Below are 18,215 nucleotides of genomic sequence, written 5' to 3' on the forward strand. Positions count from 1 at the left end.
AGACCTCAACAGTGTATCTGTAACGCAGTTGCAATCGTCTCTGCCTGCACAACTGGCATGAGGTCCTGTTTTATTTTAAAGGAGACGTAGTGAATAAAATCAGTGAATCTAATGGGCGGTCTTTCTGACCAAATATATAAATGTTTATTTAGGATAAGATAAACGGTCCCTTGAAGCACTGGTTACACGGACTTAACTCTGTGTTGCCTAAAAATGGGACCAAGTTTGGCTTGGCCGTGGGCGTCTACATTAGAGACATCCACGTTTAGTCAGATGAATCACACCCCAGTCTCCTGTGTTACTCATCAGGTCTCTGGCAACTCTGCTGTTAGCCCTTACTGAAGCCAAGTACAGTCTCTCATTGATTGATAGATTGATTTTAACAGAAAGGAAAGTCAGTCTTAGACATTTGGTTGCGGAAGAAAGTTTGTGTTTGAAGATCGTGCTTGGATCTTTGAGTAGGTCTAATTAGATGCCTTTTCCTCTTTGCTTCATCCCTGATAAGCTTAGGCACTCTCTGTTTGTCCTGTTTCGGAGGACCACTGCCCAAGGCGCGTAGCATTGCCCAGGGAGATGCTGCATCTCATTTTGCACTGTGAGTCTTGTTAAGTCATCAGGAATGAAGTACTTTTAGGAGATAAGCTAACTAAATTGCACTCAAGTGAAAAAAGTGCTCTATAACTCCCGAGAAATAATACCGGATTATAATGAAAATAGAAGTATTTTGAGCAAAAGATGCTTAAAAAGTTAGGTAAAAATGAAGAGCACGGTGCAATTTTTTTAGTTTGGGTTTTTATACATTTTTGATTTAAAGTTTGAATGTAAACAAATCTGGTTGACTTGATGTGGAAAAGATGTTCAAATTGACAAGTATTTCTTTCAAACAAGAATAAGCAAAGTAGCAGCTAGAGAGAGTGTTTTGGCTTTAAAGTGTTTTGTAATTGTGAACCCAAATCTCCAGGCTGCTGGGCAGGGTGAGACCTGTGCTAGCCAATTCATCTTTTAGCTCCAAGTGCCTTTTGATAGAGATGCAGGTCTCCTGGGGATTGTGGGGACGTGCTCCTGCATCTGGAAAAGATGGCTGAGTTCCTGGTGTAAGAAGGGCACTGGGGTTTAGAGGTCAGAGCTGAGGCAGGTATGGAAGATGGCAATAGCTGTGATCTTTAGTGCAAAAAATTTATTTTTGTATATTCAAGCAGGTTTTTTTCTCTCCTCTGCTAATCCAGTGTGGAATATGAGCCAATAAAGAGAAACCAACGCTGTACACGCTGGACCCACTTAAGTATTTGTTTTAAAATAGGTGTGAGGTCAAGCTAGAACGTGCTTTGCAATTGGTGTATTTACTGCAGCAAATTTTCTGCTCTTCCTGGCCGTCTTCTGTGGTTTTCAGCCTGCTTCACCTCCACAGAAAGAGATACCGTGCGTATGAAAGAGCCCGTTATGCGTCTTCCCTTAGGAGATATTTTTTTGTGCTCTGCTCTTGAGTTACGATCTGAAGTATTTATGCCAACATTTCAAATAGCTTTTGGATTCCCTGGTTAAAGTATTCTGAACCTACCCCAGCTACATGTTACAATGCACAAGTCCCACCAACCATCAGTTTTTATTTCATGACATTTGTCATGAAGTAACACACATTGCAGCCAGAATGCTGTGTTGCTGTTCCATGTTTTTTTTTACAGTAGTTTTCCAGCTGTATTCCTCGTCCCCATGATAAAGAGTGTTGCCAGTATTTCTTTTTATCTTAGAATACACATGGTAAGGATGGTTGCTGGATGTCTCATCCTTTTTAAGGCTGTGAAGGCATGCTCTGACAAGGCCTTTTCCCAGACCCAGGTATTCAGGGATGCAAGGTGTGCCTATCCCCATCAGCTCTGTGAAGGATGTAAGAGAGATTGTGCGCCTGAAGGTTGAATGATGCTTCTGTGTTAGAAGCTGAATTTCCACAAGCAAAAACCAGCTTCCCCGACTCTTTAAGCTGTGTGTCCTTTTAATGCTGCAAAAATGTAAATAATGATCCTTGCGTACATCTTTCTCAATTAAATGTACAGTGGATGTCTTCTCGTTCAGCTAGTCTGGAGCTTAAAGAGCAGCTTAAAAATACTGGACAGGGTAATTTTTGGTGGACATGGCCAGAGCCTGCTTGGAAGAAAATTGGATTGGTTACACCAGTCTTTATGTGAGGCCCAAAGAGAGCCTAAGGTTTTGAGTGCCCTAGAATGCTCTTTTCAAGTAGGTTAACAGGCACATATACACCCTGTAATGACGTAAGGACTCCCCAGAACATCTTCAGGACAGCTATATTTTATGCAAGCCCCTGTTTTCATGCAACCTCAGCTAGTGTTGTGCTGCTCTTTGCAGGGTCGGGTGAGCGGTGTTGTCTTTGGCTGTGTGGGCTTAAATGTGTTTCTAATGTGCGTGTCAAATAATTGCCTGTTAAACAGACTGCCAGTGTGGCTGAAGCCAGTGCTTCCGAAGAAGGTGAAATAAAAGCTTTGAAGATAGGGTCCTGCTGCGAATACGATCCAGTCAAGTAAGTGTTGATTGTGTCCCATCTGATCTTTGCAGATCGTGGAAAAATTGCAGAGATGTTTGTTTTAACGAGAGAGACACATGCCTACCTCTTTGGTTTTCTCCCCCAAACCATTTAGTTACCTGAAGAAACCCTTGGGTCCGCTCCGCCATCATCTACTTGGTTTCACTGCGGAAAACGTGGCCACTACATAAAGAACTGCCCGACAAATGGGGTAAGATTGTGGGGGACTTGTGGTGTTACTTAGTTTTTAATTGTTTTGCCTTGGCAGTTACGTAACAAATACATGAATCCTCATATTAAGAATTGTTTCTGTTGGGGTGAAATGCAGAGGTTGTATGGCAATGTTGCAAAGGCCTTCAAAATTCCAGGGGAAGCTGGAATTAGAAGTGTGACATTTTCTTTTTCCTAGGTCGTAGACATTCAATATATCCATAGGTCTTTCTGGGGGAACACTCGTGCATGTTTTTATATCTTTCAGTATTAGTGGAAATGTTTCTGTTTTCCACTCTTCTTAATGGCAGTTCACAGTTTTTATTATTTTGTGCAAAACCAAGACATTTCTCTCTGCCCCATCTATTGAATATTTGCGTGTTTTAATTGCAGTAAGTCCCTGGTTGAGTATTGATGCCATTTAACCGTAGTCACTGAAAGCTCATTTTGCTTCTGTTTTATGTTTCAAAGGCTTCTTGCCAAGTCTAACAGATGGCTGTTGGACTGAGATTTCCTCCCCCTCTGACTTTTCTGAAATCCCATGTGTGAAACAGGCTGAAGTTTTCCTGTTGCTATACAGTGAGAAAATACTGCCGTGTGCTGACAGGAGTGGCTCTTTTAAAATGACCGTGGTAGCACTTCTGGTTTTCCGTCCTGGATCTCCTTTTGTAGAAGCTGTAACATCGACTTCTTGCTTTTATAAAATGTAATTGCTCGGAGGCTAACGTTATGCTGAGCCTGCAATTTACATGTATCCTCTGGCAAAGGAGAGGTGGGATTCATTTCACCTGCTTTCTAGCTGTGAAAAGATTAATTTTCTAGTCTGAGCTTCTTTCTTAGTTGCTCCAATGAATGGGAGAGTTCTGCAGAAGGAAGATTGTTCCTCCCTCCCTCTTCTAGTGTTGTGGCTATAGAAAAGTAGTTTAAACTAAGCGCCTACCTTTTAGGAGGCTCATGTGGAGCGAGAAGAATTCCATCTCTTCTCTTGCTTTGAGAAAATGCAAAGCTTGGAAAAGTTTTCCTCTACCCATCTTTAACTCGTTTCTTTTTCCTTCCCCACCCCTCCTCCAGGGAAGCTTATGCTAGAGGAAGGATGGAGAAGCCTCCCTTTTTACCAGAGGAGCCGTCTTCTTCTTCCTCCTCCTCCTCCTCCTCCTCTTCCTCCACCTCAGATGCTCCCGTTCCAGATGAGTTGTCATGTCTCATCTGTAAGGACATAATGACTGATGCAGCTGTTATTCCCTGCTGTGGCAACAGTTATTGTGACAAATGTAAGTGTTACGCCCGTGTTTGTTAATTCTAAACATCACATCTGATTTTCTGAAAGCAGAAAGAGGAGGGAACAAAATTACTTTGCTACCGGTTCTATTTTATGCTGAAGTATACCCTGGACGGGAAAGGGCTCTTCTGGTATCAAGGGCGAAAAAAGCCAGGAAGCCTTTTCCCCTTTTTAGGTATCTAGTTAAGTCTTCTTTACAAGCGGAAGGACGAGTATGAGGAGAGTGGCTAACTGTGCAGGGGATTACAGTATTAGACACTGAATGCTTTTAGTTGGTCCACAGCCCTTTGTCTCATACAAAATTATATAGCCGACTCTGGTGACTTACAGTGGTCTGCAACAAATGGATAGTTAGGCATTTAATCCACATTCTTCTCCACGGGAGAGTTGGTTAAAACCTTCAGAACTCGAACCTCCTAATGGTTTTTTGAACCTATTAATGAGGTTTTTTTGACACATGTTTTGTTCATTAACCTTGAGGTTGGGGACTTCTCGCTGTACTAGATAGTGGGGCAAAAGACTAGCTGCAACATCAAGACACAGCCTATGCTACATCTGCAGATGTTCCAATGGTGAAATACAAAACTGTATAGTTATTTGCTGCATACTAGAAATTTTTTACACTATTGAACATTTATAGCTTCATGCTCTCAGTTCAAGACTATATTCACCTGTTAATCATAGACATGTCTTTATGATTGGTGAGAACCCCCAAAACTTCCTTAGTTTGGCTAAATACTGTTTTGATTATTCTAATTCTATGCAGGTATTAGAACAGCATTACTGGAATCTGAGGAACATATATGCCCAACGTGTCAGGAGACAGATGTTTCACCTGATGCTTTAATTCCCAACAAGTGCATACGCCAGGTAACATGACAACTTTTACATAAAGTGCTTGTAAGAAAAGGCTCTTTGTAAAAAGCGGAAAGGGAAGAAAATATTAATTTACATCTCCTTAAGCAAGGCGTAATTGAATAAGGCTAAATTGACTTTTCAAATGCACTGTTTGCTGCTGTCACAGAAGCTTACGACTCTTTAGAGATGATCTGGCAAATTCGAGTCCCGCTCTTACTGAACACGATTGCCTTGCTTTCACATTTGGCGTTAACGCTGAAGTACTTGAAATACAGGTCCTCTGAGCTACCAGTCATTAGTATCAGTGTTCAATGTGACGTGTTCATACATCTGTATGTTGGTTTCTTTGAGGATTGATGGCATTTACGGAATACACGAGTAATTTTCCTCTGTGAAGGCTTCTGTTCATATATCTGCTGAAGTTCCATCGTAGCTTCTTGTAAATGCTTTTCTGCCTCTAGGCTGTGAACAACTTCAAAAATGGAACTAGCTACACAAAAAGGCTCCATCAGCAGATTCAGCAGCAACAGCAGCAGCAGCAGCAGCCGCCACCGCCTCCACCAGCACCCAAGACTGTTAGACCTCCCGCTGTTCTGGTGAGTGCCGCTGAACCATCTACATCTTCCTCTCTGTCAGTCAGCAGTTTGTTGGAAGAGAAGGTAAGCTTTATTTCAACATATGCAGTGATTCTTATATTGTAGTAGAGCTTCTTTTCCAACTGTCTGCGTTTATTCACAAGGGCTGTCGGCTTCCTGTGCGAAGACAAGCAGCATTAGCAAGTCGTCTGGGCCCCCAAGGACAGTCAATACCCACCACTGGTAAGGAACTGTAACTTTAGAATTCCTTTCAAAACATTATCTTCAGATAAACTGCATGGGATTTTTTGCTTTTTCCTCTCTCCACTCCAAAAGGTCATCCGGGGAGAGGCAGTACAATTGGCTCAGCAGGTGGCAGACCAGGCTGGGAACTGTAAGTATTATATAGAAATTCAATGTATTACTACTTGTAAGCTGTTAAACGAGGCCGTAGCACTTGACTTCTGCAACGGCTGATTCATAGTGAAGTACGTATGCACAGATAGTTGTGGAGAATACAAGTGGTCGTTAATTTTTCAATGGCCTAATTTGAACTGGCTTTAACAAAGGGGATCTGTGCTTGCAGTGAAATTATTTAAAATAAACCTCCAGTACCTGATTGAGAAGAGGACTCTGACAAAGGAAGTCTTTTTGAGGAAACCAGAATTACCTATCAAAATTGAATACAGTTAAAGGATCAAGTGGAAAGGCACCCTTTTGGTTCCTGGCTGAACAGGACTGTAGAAATTGATTTCCCAGTAGGAGTCAGCCTCCACATTCTTTTTTTCTAACAACTTAGTTGATGCTGATTGAGCAAATTCTTGGAAAAGTCAACACTGCTCTGTTATGACCATTTTGAATGTCTTCAATGTAGTCAGCCCAAATAGCCAAGCTGCTTTCTCTCAGTTGGCGAGAGAGGAGTCTGTTTTATCTGTGACTGCAGGGTCAGGTCAGTCCTTCCTTTTAGTATATATGTGTTCTAGATAGGTAGATTGTAAGGGTGCCCTGTGTTTATAAAATCTTAAGATAAATCAAAACAAACCCCAGGATCCATCCCACAGATTGTCTAAAATCTCCAATCGAGTAAGCAGGAGAATAACAAGTCGGGGACAAGAGCAGGCCAAATACATCATGGTGAGGCAACGACGTAGGAAGCGTACGTGGAAGAAGATGAAAGAAGTTTGGGAGAAGATGAGTTACTATCTGTGCAGTACTTTGCAGATCAGAAGTGTGAAGAAGTGTGGGCACATGCGAGATGGGAGTCTCTTTTAAGCCTGGGCAGCCTCCATCCACAGTCGCAAAGCTGAGTCTGAGGAGAGCAGACTGAGGGAAGTGTTGGGGGTGAGGATGTGGAAGGCAAGTAGGAGGGTCAAGAAATGAGTGTAGTCTCAAATGAACAGAGAGCAGGGAGAAAAAGGCTTCAGTTGAGAACAAGAAGTGCTTGCCACCACACTCCCGCTTCATTGGCTTTCCTTCTGTATTTGTTATGAAAATGGTATCATAAGAAGGAAAATACTTATTAGGAATATTTTGACTTAGGAAGTGGAAGTTGACATGCCTATAAAGAAGACAAGGCAAATTAGGTCAGGGCCTAGTTACACTTGAAAGTAAACAGCCGTTCTGACTGGGGAGAGTAGTTCATAGGACTACAGTCCTAATACCACCCCCCTACCCCCGCCAGCTTTTTGGAAAACGCCTAGAAAAAAAAGTTTGAAAAATGAGCTCATAGAGAAGGGGGGTAGGGGAGCCCACTAGGTGACTAAAAGCTACGTCTGTAGTTGGACAAAGCTACTCTGCGAGAGAGAAATCCATCTTCCCTCAGTGGCAGAGTAAAGGCAACAATTAGAAATCAGGAGTTGTAATAAGCTATCTTTTTAAAATCAAGTGTTGAGGCTGTCCTGTGAGCATTTCCTCATCCCATTCCAGCCAAAGTGGGTCAGATACCTTAAATAGTTCTAAGCGTCTCTTGACTAACCCAGCTCAGATTTGAAGCCGTCCATTTGTGAAGTAGGAAAATAGCCGGTTTGAATAATGCCATCATTAATCCCTGTAGCCTTAGGGTCTGGATATGGACTCTTTGACAAGCATGATGAGTTGTAGAGACCTTTTTAATGGGTGTCCCCCTTTTGCTACTAGTGTTTCTGTAGAGACCCTTGATCCATTAAGTACAGTTCTTACCTCCGGTGCCCCTCCTTTCTCTCTCCTGGTTTCAGCTGGTAATGCTCTGCCTGACTGGGCAGTGAGCTAGCGAAAGCAGATTTGAGCACCTTCTACAAGCAGAGCTTAACTTGTGCTGCTCTGTGTGCTGATGTACATCTCTTGGATTTAGATTAAACCAGATGTATGTAGAGCTAAGCCTCTGAGCTATAAAAGTGGAATGCTGTGTTAAGAGCACAAGGCTCTGCTAGCAACATTAGCTGCAGATTGGTTGATGTTTTCCTTCATCCTCTTCCATAGACAAAACCAAGGTAATGCTGCATTTACTGCAACAACTCTGTTTAACAGACCACTTTGTCCCTGCTCTGCAATCAACTCTAATGTCCTTTCAGAATCAGTAGAAGCGCAGCCAATACATTGAACTAAAAGAAGCCAGTGTTAAATTGTCTTGTTTAATGTGATTGGGAAGCTGATGGGAATAACCTTAAGTCAAAAGTGCTGTGAAACTGAAATGTGTCCAAAACTTGTGCTGTACATAGTGTCGCCCTTAGTGGATTTCAAACCTTTTTATTTCCTGGCGATCAGTTCCAACTGTCCAGCGCAATGCAAATAAGCTGTCTTCAGAGAGCAGCAACTTGGATCTTTTCTTATATCCACAAGTGTTTTTTAAAGAAGTTGCTTCTAAGTTAGGTCAAGTTATCTAAAAACCATAAGCAGGATCTTTTTTCCCTCATTTATATTAATGCTGGGCAAAAGGGCAGAAGCTGATTTGGAAACCTGTAAGTGGAAGGGTGTTTTGCAGTAAGGTGGTGGTTGTTGTTTTGTTGGGTTTTGTTTTTCTCTTTTGTGGAGTCTTCGGTATTTTATTTTCTCCCCCAGTACTCCTAGGCTGCAGAACCAGCCTCCAAGGCACTATGGAATGACTTCTGCAATTAGCTTGGCTCCTCCTACGGATAGAGATTCCATTCATACTCAGAAGCTGCTTGAAGCGATGAAAGCATTGGGGGTATTTGAAGAGGAGGAAGAACTGCATGACAGGTATAACAAGACTGTAAAATTTGTTAATGTCCTGGGGGTTTTTTAGGGCAAACTTAACATGAGTTTTCTTTACAGGCTGGTTGTTCTTGGCAGACTGAATAACTTGGTCAAAGAATGGATTTCAGAACTTGGTGAGAGCCAGGTAAGGTTTTTTGATAGGTTCTTATCAAAACAGCTGAAGCCTTTTTGTTTCTTTCAAAGGCGATACTACTAGGATTTATGCTAAAGTTCAACATTTAACTTCCTTCTTAAGTATCAAGGAGATCTGTAGTAAAAGCCATTGAAATAATGTATAAAAGATCCTTTAGATGAAGACCTTCAAGTCCTTGGGGCACTGAATAAGTTTGTGAAGTGGCTCTGTCAGTTGACTTGTAGCGGTTAACAAAGCTGAAACAAGACATTGTGGGGGGAGACAGATGGTAACAGGGCAGTAAACTTGCCCCAGACAGCCTACAGCACTCAATCTAGTTTGAAATTATTACTCTAGACTTGCCCTTGGTATGGCTCTTAGATGGTGTTCATTTATGTGGGTCTGCTGCAGGGAAGACTGATAATAGGTCTTTGTTTAAACTGATGAAGCGACTGCTACAGTACTCACCTTTTTTGTTGTTGTTGTTGTTTGTGAGTTGCCAGCACTCCCTTCAGAAAAACAGAATCAGTCTATTAGACTAACAGCTCAGTATGGGAGGGAGAAGACATTGTTTATGGAGGCTGCTGTAGTCTTTCTAAGTAACTTCTATGCTAGTTAAACTTGCACGTAGGTCAACGTGTATCTTCTGTTCTCCAGAAAACTCTTTCTCTTCTACCCACAGAATCTTCCCCCTTCAGTAGTAGCAAATGTTGGCGGCAAAATATTTACGTTTGGTTCTTACAGGCTTGGAGTACACACTAAAGGTAAACTTTTGGTGTCTGGTCATAGTTGTAATGTTTGAAAGTGTCTTCCAACAGTAACAGAACAAATGGCATCTCTTTGCAGGTGCTGACATAGACGTGGCTTGTGTTGCTCCTAGACGTGTAGAAAGATCAGATTTCTTTCAGTCGTTCTTTGAAAAACTGAAACGTCAGGAGGAAATAAAAAACCTAAGAGTAAGCAAGCTCTCTCCTTGATAGATTGTGCAACTCTGACAATAAGAATATTCCTGTTAAAGACTCCTATTGGTAGTGATTGTCTTGCAAACCAAAATGAAAAAGGGCCTTGTTTCTGAGCCCCTTCTAAAATACTGTCTACGCAGCATGAAAGTGTGGAAGTCAAGCTTTTGGTTCCCTTCCCCAGTGACTGTATGTCCGATCCGAATCTCTGTGGTTCACTTCTCCCCTACCCATGGTTTGGGAATGAGTGGGCTATAGTATCAAAAAGCAAGGTTGTGCCTAGGAGCCTTGCGTTCATCCTAGCTGTAGTAAGGGGCTTGGCAAGAAAGTAACTGCATGCAGGTAGAGGAAGGGGCAGCCTGAGAGCTAAGGGAGTTGAATGTGATGTGGAAAGGTTTCTGTCAGTACCTTTGCCATGGTGTTCCTTGGGTGTACTTTAGGACCTCGAATTCATTCTTCTCTGGTCCTGTTCTTCTCTGGCTACTCAGCCCGAGACTTTGTAGAAGAGACGCACAGTCAGCTTTGCATAAAGTCAATAGGAGCTGTGCTGTGAATGTACAAAACTGCCTTGTAAAATGATCCTCCGGTGCATATGCTGTGTACTTTGCATATAGAACCGAACTCCTGAGAAGTGTTTCTCTCAGGCTGGTCTTCCTTGTGCAGACATTTTGAAAGACTTCACGTGCATAGCTAATGAGCCTTTGTTTAGGTGACCGAAGACAGGGTCAGTGGGCTGTGGCACAGTTCTGACGAGTGGGCTACAAAATTGAAAACTGTCCCATAAGGTAGCTGATAGCATCTCAGGCATGGTAGAAAATAAAAATACAGGAGGCTAGTGCGCGCTGTCAAACGCGGACAGAATGTTCTCGATTTCTCTGGATGTTAACCAGGAGTAAGATAGCTACAGAAATCTCTTGCTTTTCTTCCTCACCACCAAGGTAAGTACCTTACAACCTCTGATACTGATAGCTCATTGTGCACTGTTTGTTCATTACAATACGTGATCAGCCTCCGGATCTCTTGGCTAAATAACTTGTTAAAGCTAGTATTATACCGTCTTAGTGCTATACCGCTTGCAGCTTATGAACAATTCTTCTGGTTTGGAAGCAACTCAGTCTTTATACTGAGTAGTTAGCAGTGTAAATTCTGCATTTGATCGTAGTTCAGGAGAAACATTAAAGTAGCAAACCATGTTTTCTTACACAGTTATCCTCTCCTTTCCAGGCAGTTGAAGACGCATATGTACCAGTTGTCAAGTTTGAGTTTGATGGCGTTGAGGTAAGCATTTTTTGGGTTTTTTTAAGTGAGTAAATTTTTTCTTGCTTTGGAATAGGATAACTTTTCCAGGGAGCTGTGACTGTGCTATTTTGGACCGCAAAGTATCCCAGGAGAAGACATTGCAGTAGAATGGGAGTTTATAGGAAAATAAGCCCCTAGGGAGCCTAGCAGGCATGGGAGCATCAGGGACATCTTTTTCTAGGCCTGTGCTGTAGACCAGGGTAGCCTGCTTGAATAGCATTTATCCCTAGGATCATGCAGAGTGGGAGCAGAGGCGGTGTCCTTGCTCAGTCTTCTTAGCTCTGCCAAGCTAGGTATCTACAGAGGGATGTGTACAGTGTAATTCACTGTACGAATCGTGTGAGCAGACTAAATGTTTTGCTGCACATCCAAAATGAAGTGGTCATGGGACAAACAATCTGGAAAATGGAAAGTGAAAGTACTCATTTGACTCCCGCCTGGGTCTGTCAGCTGCAGGAATCCAGCTATCTTGAATACATCCTATACAATGAATCAAGACCTGCCTGCTGTAGTCCCTAAAGCAAGTTACTGCTTGGTATCACTATCACAAAGAGATTTATTCAGTGACCTTTTTGTGGCCTTCATCTGGTACAGACTTTCACAGGATAATCTTCTTGCCTCAGACTGTACTAAAAAGCAGATACTTCAGGATCAAAAGGGCTTACTGCATAAAGGAAATGCTCTCTCCTTTGCTGAAGTATAGTTGAGGTGACTGAACTTAAGTCTTAATTCTGTGAATAATTTTAAGTTCCCTTTTAATTGAAACTCTAAGTCTAGAGTAATCTTTTCCAACTTAAAATGCCTTCTTCCTTTCCCTAGCTTAAAAAGAAAGGGGTGATGCAGTGAAGGCTTTGTAAATAAAATTGGGAACTTCTAGAAATTGTATTGAGTCTTCTGGCAAATGAATCTCTTGGGAGATGTATCTATAGTCACATAATTCTAAATACAGATGTTAACCACTCTTTTTAGACTTGAGTAACTGTCCCCCACCAGTGTGCTCTTTGCAAACTGCGGGGCATTCTAACGGTTGGCACTATTTCCCTCTTAAGATTGATCTCGTGTTTGCAAGACTGTCTGTGCCAATTGTTGCTGATAATCTTGATCTCAGAGACAACTCGTGTCTCAGAAGCCTGGATATAAGATGTATACGGAGCTTAAATGGTAAGCATATTTGCACATCTTTAACAAGAAAATGTTACTAAAGTTGGTATGGAATGCACGTTACACACCCCAAGTTTCTGTACAGGATGCAGAAACTGATCCCCTGTATACTTGAGATCTGAGGAGGTGGCGAGTGAGCTTAAATTCAGCTGTTTCAAGTTGTGTGTTTAGATAGACCTGTGTTTCATGTTTCTTCGATTGGGGGGTGTGTGGTGTTCCAGTTTGCTACAGAAACTGCTTCAGGTGAATAGGTAGAGCACTTGATAGAGAAGATTGTGTGGTAGTTCATTAAAAAAAAAGGATATTTAAAATACCTGAAGCCGAAGTTGCTCACTGTTTAACGCTGACTGGTTTAATTGTTCCTGGCTGTCGAAAGAAACCTAGCTTTCGGAATCCTGTTGAAGGGCCTTATTGACAATTGTTGGCTGTAGTCTAAAGTATGAAAAAGCTGTTGAGGGTACCAGTTACCTGAGGTGATACGGAATGTGTAACCTCTAATTTGTTATGTTATGTGCCTGTAAGGTTATGTGTAACCTCTGATTTTTAAGGTAATACAAAGCAAGTAATGCAAACTTGTTTTCATAGACTTGCAGGAGAAACTGTAAGCTATTGATCCAGTACAGCACAGAACTGACTCGTACCTGTTACCAGGAAGTGCTGTACTTCAACTGTTTTTTCTTACAGGCTGCAGAGTTACTGACGAAATCCTGCACCTAGTGCCAAATAAAGAGACCTTCCGGCTCACGCTCCGTGCAATTAAACTGTGGGCAAAACGTGAGTAATGTGATTGTTTGTGATCTTTAAACTTTCCAGAGGCACCTCGTGCTGAAAAAACAATGGCACTAGAAGTCCTTCATCTTTGGATAGCTGTTTAAATATCAGGTTTTAGTTCAAAACCTGTGTTTTAGTTTAGATTCAAGGACTGTCTGTGGGGTAGATTCTGTGTTTTTTTTTAATGGGGGTGGAGTGGGGAGATGAGGGGAGTGCCTACAAGACAAGGTGCTGCATTGCTTACCAGGAACCTGACTAGAAAGGATAAAAAGTGCCCAGTGAAGTATAAAAGCTTGATAGATAAGGAATAAGAAAATACCGTTTGCGCATGTGACTAGAGCAAGTGCTAGAAGAATGGCAGAACCTTCTTCTCAAGGGAAGTTGGAGCGAAGCAGTAGCTGTAGCAGTGCAGGCAAATTTCAGAGTAGCGGTATTTTGGGAAGTGGTGTGGTAATGATTCTTTTTCGCATCGCTGTAAGGACCAACAGTTTTGGCCTCGTTGCACTGCAAAAATAACTGACTTGGAGGCTGAAGGGTGATAGGTATTCTATAGATTGTGAAGGTGGTGCTGTAAATTTGAAGGACTATACTTGGGCATGGGAAGACTACAGGGCAACGACAATGTCTGCATTGTAGGACGTGGCATTTACTCCAACGTGCTGGGATTTCTTGGTGGGGTTTCCTGTGCTGTGCTAGTAGCGAGAACGTGTCAACTCTATCCAAACGCTTTGGCTTCTACTCTGGTGAACAAGTTCTTCTTGGTTTTTTCAGAATGGTAAGAGCTATTGATGACTATTTTGATTTGCGTAAAGCAGTAACACTTTCTGAGGTGGTTCTTTATATAAGATTTAGACCAACACCATTCAGTCCTACCCTGAATTACATGGCAGAGTCAGTGCCTGGCTTTTCTTGTTTAGGGAGTGGCCAAGACCTGTATTGCTGAAACAACAGGAAGAGAGCAATCTTAACTTAGCAGTATGGGACCCCAGGGTATGTAGACATGGAATTTGGAAGCCTTGAACCTTTCTTCTAAGCTAAGCTGCTGGTGCTGAGCACAATTGTTTTAACATCACAGGTGAACCCATCAGACCGATACCACGTAATGCCTATCATCACCCCAGCCTATCCGCAGCAGAACTCTACATACAACGTATCTACATCAACGCGAGCGGTAATGGTGGAGGAGTTCAGACATGGTAAAGTTCTTTCCATGCTTATTAACTGCTTAAAAGGTGTCATTCTTGCAATATGAAACCACATTACCTGACTTGGTTATATTCCGTGCGGTGTTGTGCCCTTTTAGGCAGAAGAGTTCTCTGGGAAGTCTACCTGTTGCAGGCAACAAGGGAGCAGTTTTACAATGAACTGTTGTAGTAGGCGTGTATTGTGTCAAGGGAATTCCTGCTTTTTGATCTGTCAATTACTGTTCAAAACCTTTCTCTTGTAAAGTTTCTATCACGCTCTGCTAGTCTTAAAAACAAAATGGTAGTAAGGTTTTCAACCTTAATTGTAGGTCTTGCAGTTACGAATGAGATTCTCCAAGGAAAATCAGGCTGGTCAAAGCTCTTTGAACCACTGGACTTTTTTCAGAAATACAAGTATGTATGAAATCTGTTACCTGAACTTGAAATGATTGCCGTACTGGTTAGCATAGTGACTTTTAGCTTGCAGTCGAAATACAAGATGGCATTGATATGTTTGTTTTTCAGAAGCTGGAGGTAGTCATAGGAATTTTGGTAAGGATAAGTATAGGGAAGATAGAAAAACTGTTTGTGTTTTGCCACTGACACTGTTTTTATTAACAAAAATACCAGCTCTGATACTTAGAATGCAGCAGAACACGATTCTGAAGGATGTAATCAGTTTTTCTTCAGTTAATACTGTGCTGCCTGCAGGATATAATGTGTCTTGTCTGGAAGTCATTTTCTATACATTTAAGGCAGTTTTGGTTTCATTTGAAGGAATATCAAGTCCTGAGCTAGAATGTTACTTTTTCTTTTCTTCTAGACATTATATTGTGCTGACTGCTAGTGCCTCTACTAAAGAGCATCACTTAGAGTGGTAAGTCTTGCTTTGAGTGTGGGTTCAATACATCACTGACGCTCAATTCAGTGTTGCGCTTCATTTGGTTAATACAGTTCACAAAACTAAAGTATTTGACTGTGCAGCTCGGCATGGAATACAGTAGGGAGGTAAGTAGACAGTTCCTCAGCAAAACTAAAAGCTTTCTTGTGAAGGGCAGTTAGCGTAAGTTATCTTGCTGTTTAAGAAGTTAAGCTAAAGACCTAAGTCATGATGAGAAGGAACAAAGAGGGTTAGCGTGCGTATGCTCTGTGCCATCTGGAGAAGCAGACTCCTTAGGAGTCTAAGGAGACTACTTACCCAAGGCTACTTCAGTTAGGAAGATGTTCCTTGTTGCAGAGACTGAAGTAAATGGGGATTACTTGATGTCATCAGATGTGTAGTGGACACTGGAGAGCTTGATCTTTTACTGACTTATAGAGCAGTGGTCTCCAAACTTTTGTGCACTCCTGTGAGCAAAACAAAACAAAAAAAAAGTAATTTTTGAACACATAGTTGCGGTCTATGTCTACTTCTTTACAAGTTACGTACACATTACTGAAGTTCTAATCTTTTCTTCCCGGACCCAGTGGATTGTCTTGTGCACCCCCTGGGGTACATCCCCCTCCGACACTTTGAAGACGACTGTTGTAGAGCCTTAGAAGGCTTGGTTTCATAGCTTTTTTACTGGATGCAATATTTGATTTAGGACTAGATTGCACTCAATGCTAAGTTGCTCTGGTAATGTAGTCCGCCTGTTCCAGAGCCTACTTTTCTCCAGTGAAGTGAAACAAGGCTGTTTAATCGGGGTGAAACCTGACCGTCTGCACAGAGTACCTGAATGGTGATAAATAGTGTTTACTACGTTTTAATCTAGTAGTGTGCTCAGGCATCTTGTGTTTAGTGCTGGAAATGATCATCTCGGCATGCTTGGTAGTGGATAGGTAAATTGCAGGAGTGCTGATCTACTTTGTGAAAGGTAATGTGAGAACCCCTTCAACTGTGGTTAGAGAAAATGACTGCTGCTGACGTGGTATTTGTCACTGTCTCAAGGCAGACATGCCAGTAATAACTTGTTGAACCTGTGTGAATGGGGTGACTAACTGTGAGTCTTGAAATAAGGGGAAACGGTGAGGAATTAAGGTACTGTAATGTGTGTGGTGTTCTTTTTCTGAAGAAACGAGTGCTTTGCCTGCCTTGCTCAAGTAAGCAAGGAAAATAGCTGTGTGTACCAGACCCCTGTTCTGAGGGCACCTTGGTTATACTTCAGGGTTCGGCTTGCGGTCTAAGGCAAATGATTGAATTCTTGAGCTACCTCTGAAAGACACCTTATTTCCTGTTTAAAAACAGCTCTAGTAGGTAGTACCTCTTACCTGAACTTGTTAATGTGTTCACTTAAAAATCGTGTCAGCTACAGCTTGATGTCAGTCGCAGTTAGGTATACAACAAGGAGTTCTGGGCAGAGGGCTTAGAGCCAAATAGTTTTTAATGTGAGATGTTTTAAGTGGAGAAGGCTTATTGTATCTCACAATAAAGATGAGGAAAGTTCTGGCTGCAGTAAAAGCTGACGTTTTTGCAGTGACAGAAATGGCAGCAAACGGGGCTTAGTTTTGCATCTGGGAAAATGAAAAGCAGAAGACAAACTTGCTTCCGTTTGCTATAAGAACAAGTTTAGTTCACCAACTCTTGAATGGATTTGGGAATAGATGGCACATCTCTGTTGTTCATCAACATAAGATACTTGTGAAGAACGTACAGAGTTCTGACTGCTTTCAAGGGTAGCAGTGTTTTAGGTAGAAGGGTAAAATGCCAGTACTTCATTTAAAAGAATAGCCTTGGTGGTCATGATACATTTCTTGGGTAAGTCTCTGATGAGACTGTGTTGACTGGATCGTTTGTTTATTAAAGGAACGATATTTTTCAGTTTGGCTGGAAGAGGGTAAACTCTTTTCACAGATCAGTCTGCAAGAAGAATAGCATCTTTACTCAGGTGTAATGGAAGAGTTGTGCTTGAGCCTTTTCTAAACGGTTGTTCTCCTTGATCTTTGGGGTAAAAAGGAGCTTTGCTGCACTTCAAAATGCAGCCAGAGGTGCTGGGAATCTGCTTCTTGTTGACATTTTCATCATAGGTTATATGTTGAAGTGTTGTGTCTGACCTGTTAAGAGTACAAGTTAAACTTACTTACTGCCTCTGTCTTTGGAAACTTTGAAGCTCCAATGTCCCTGAAAACATCTCCAACTCCAGTGTGTGTGATATAAATATCTAGTATCTGCTGAGCTGAATGAAACTTACTACTTACTGACTGGTTAGCATTTTTGGTATTAGCATTGTATTATAAGAAGGCAGATAACTACTGTGCTGGATACAGTCAAAAACGAGTAAATGTCTCTTGTTCTTATCAGGATTGGCCTTGTGGAATCTAAAATTCGTGTGCTGGTTGGAAACTTGGAGAGGAATGAATTTATATCTATTGCACATGTAAAGCCACAGTCTTTCCCTGGCAGCCGAGAACTTTGTAAACAGTGAGTTTCATTACTTTTCTGAACTAGAGTTTGGCTGATGTATTGTACCTTGTTTATATTCCTTCACCTCAGCTTACCTGTGAGAGATGTTCAGTTATGTACCTACAGTTTTGTAGGTAGGAGGTCTGGCGGGCAAGGTTCTGAGCATGTAGGATCTTTTTAAAGAAGGGAGAACTTGAGGGAGGAGTTCTCGGAGAACTTGAGTATGGGCTGACTCCAATCTTTAGCTGCTGCGTACAACTAAACTGTTTTGCTTAATCCCTTCTTGAGAGTAGATGCTAGCACCCAAATAACTGGCATCTGTGCATAAATGATAGATTTGTGACTGTCTTTTTAGGAGTGGATATGTGTCAATGTGGTTTCTTGGAATCGTGTTTAGGAAAGTGGAGAATGCAGAAAGTGTTAACGTTGATTTAACGTGCGCTATACAGTCATTCAAGGATACAGGTAAGCCTCTATTTTGCTCTAGTCTCGTAGGGTTTCAATTTTTAATTCTAGTGCAAGTTGCTTCACAAAGTGAATTGTGCTTCCTTCTGGTATTAGCTATTAGCTATTTCTGTAGAGCGTGACACGTAGAAGATTAGCCTTAGAAACATACTATTTTGACACTTTGGCAATGTAAGTCCACCTTGAAACAGAAGTGTGTACTACAGCCCTA

The 18,215-nt window shown here is 41.8% G+C and overlaps 2 long non-coding RNA genes across 2 annotated transcripts; both read left to right on the forward strand.

Moving 5' to 3' along the window:
- Positions 1-5,621: 5,621 nt before the first annotated feature.
- On the forward strand, positions 5,622-8,528 carry LOC126037329 (uncharacterized). The gene is made up of 3 exons (XR_007505619.1): positions 5,622-5,701; positions 5,795-5,852; positions 8,495-8,528. It is a non-coding gene; the product is annotated as an uncharacterized LOC126037329 (long non-coding RNA).
- Positions 8,529-8,593: 65 nt separating this feature from the next.
- Positions 8,594-9,727, forward strand: LOC126037327 (uncharacterized). The gene is made up of 3 exons (XR_007505617.1): positions 8,594-8,653; positions 8,729-8,795; positions 9,630-9,727. It is a non-coding gene; the product is annotated as an uncharacterized LOC126037327 (long non-coding RNA).
- The last annotated feature ends 8,488 nt before the right edge of the window (positions 9,728-18,215 follow it).

This window comes from Accipiter gentilis, unplaced genomic scaffold (genome assembly GCF_929443795.1).
Source record: "Accipiter gentilis unplaced genomic scaffold, bAccGen1.1, whole genome shotgun sequence".
NCBI classification, from domain to species: Eukaryota; Metazoa; Chordata; class Aves; order Accipitriformes; family Accipitridae; genus Astur; species Astur gentilis.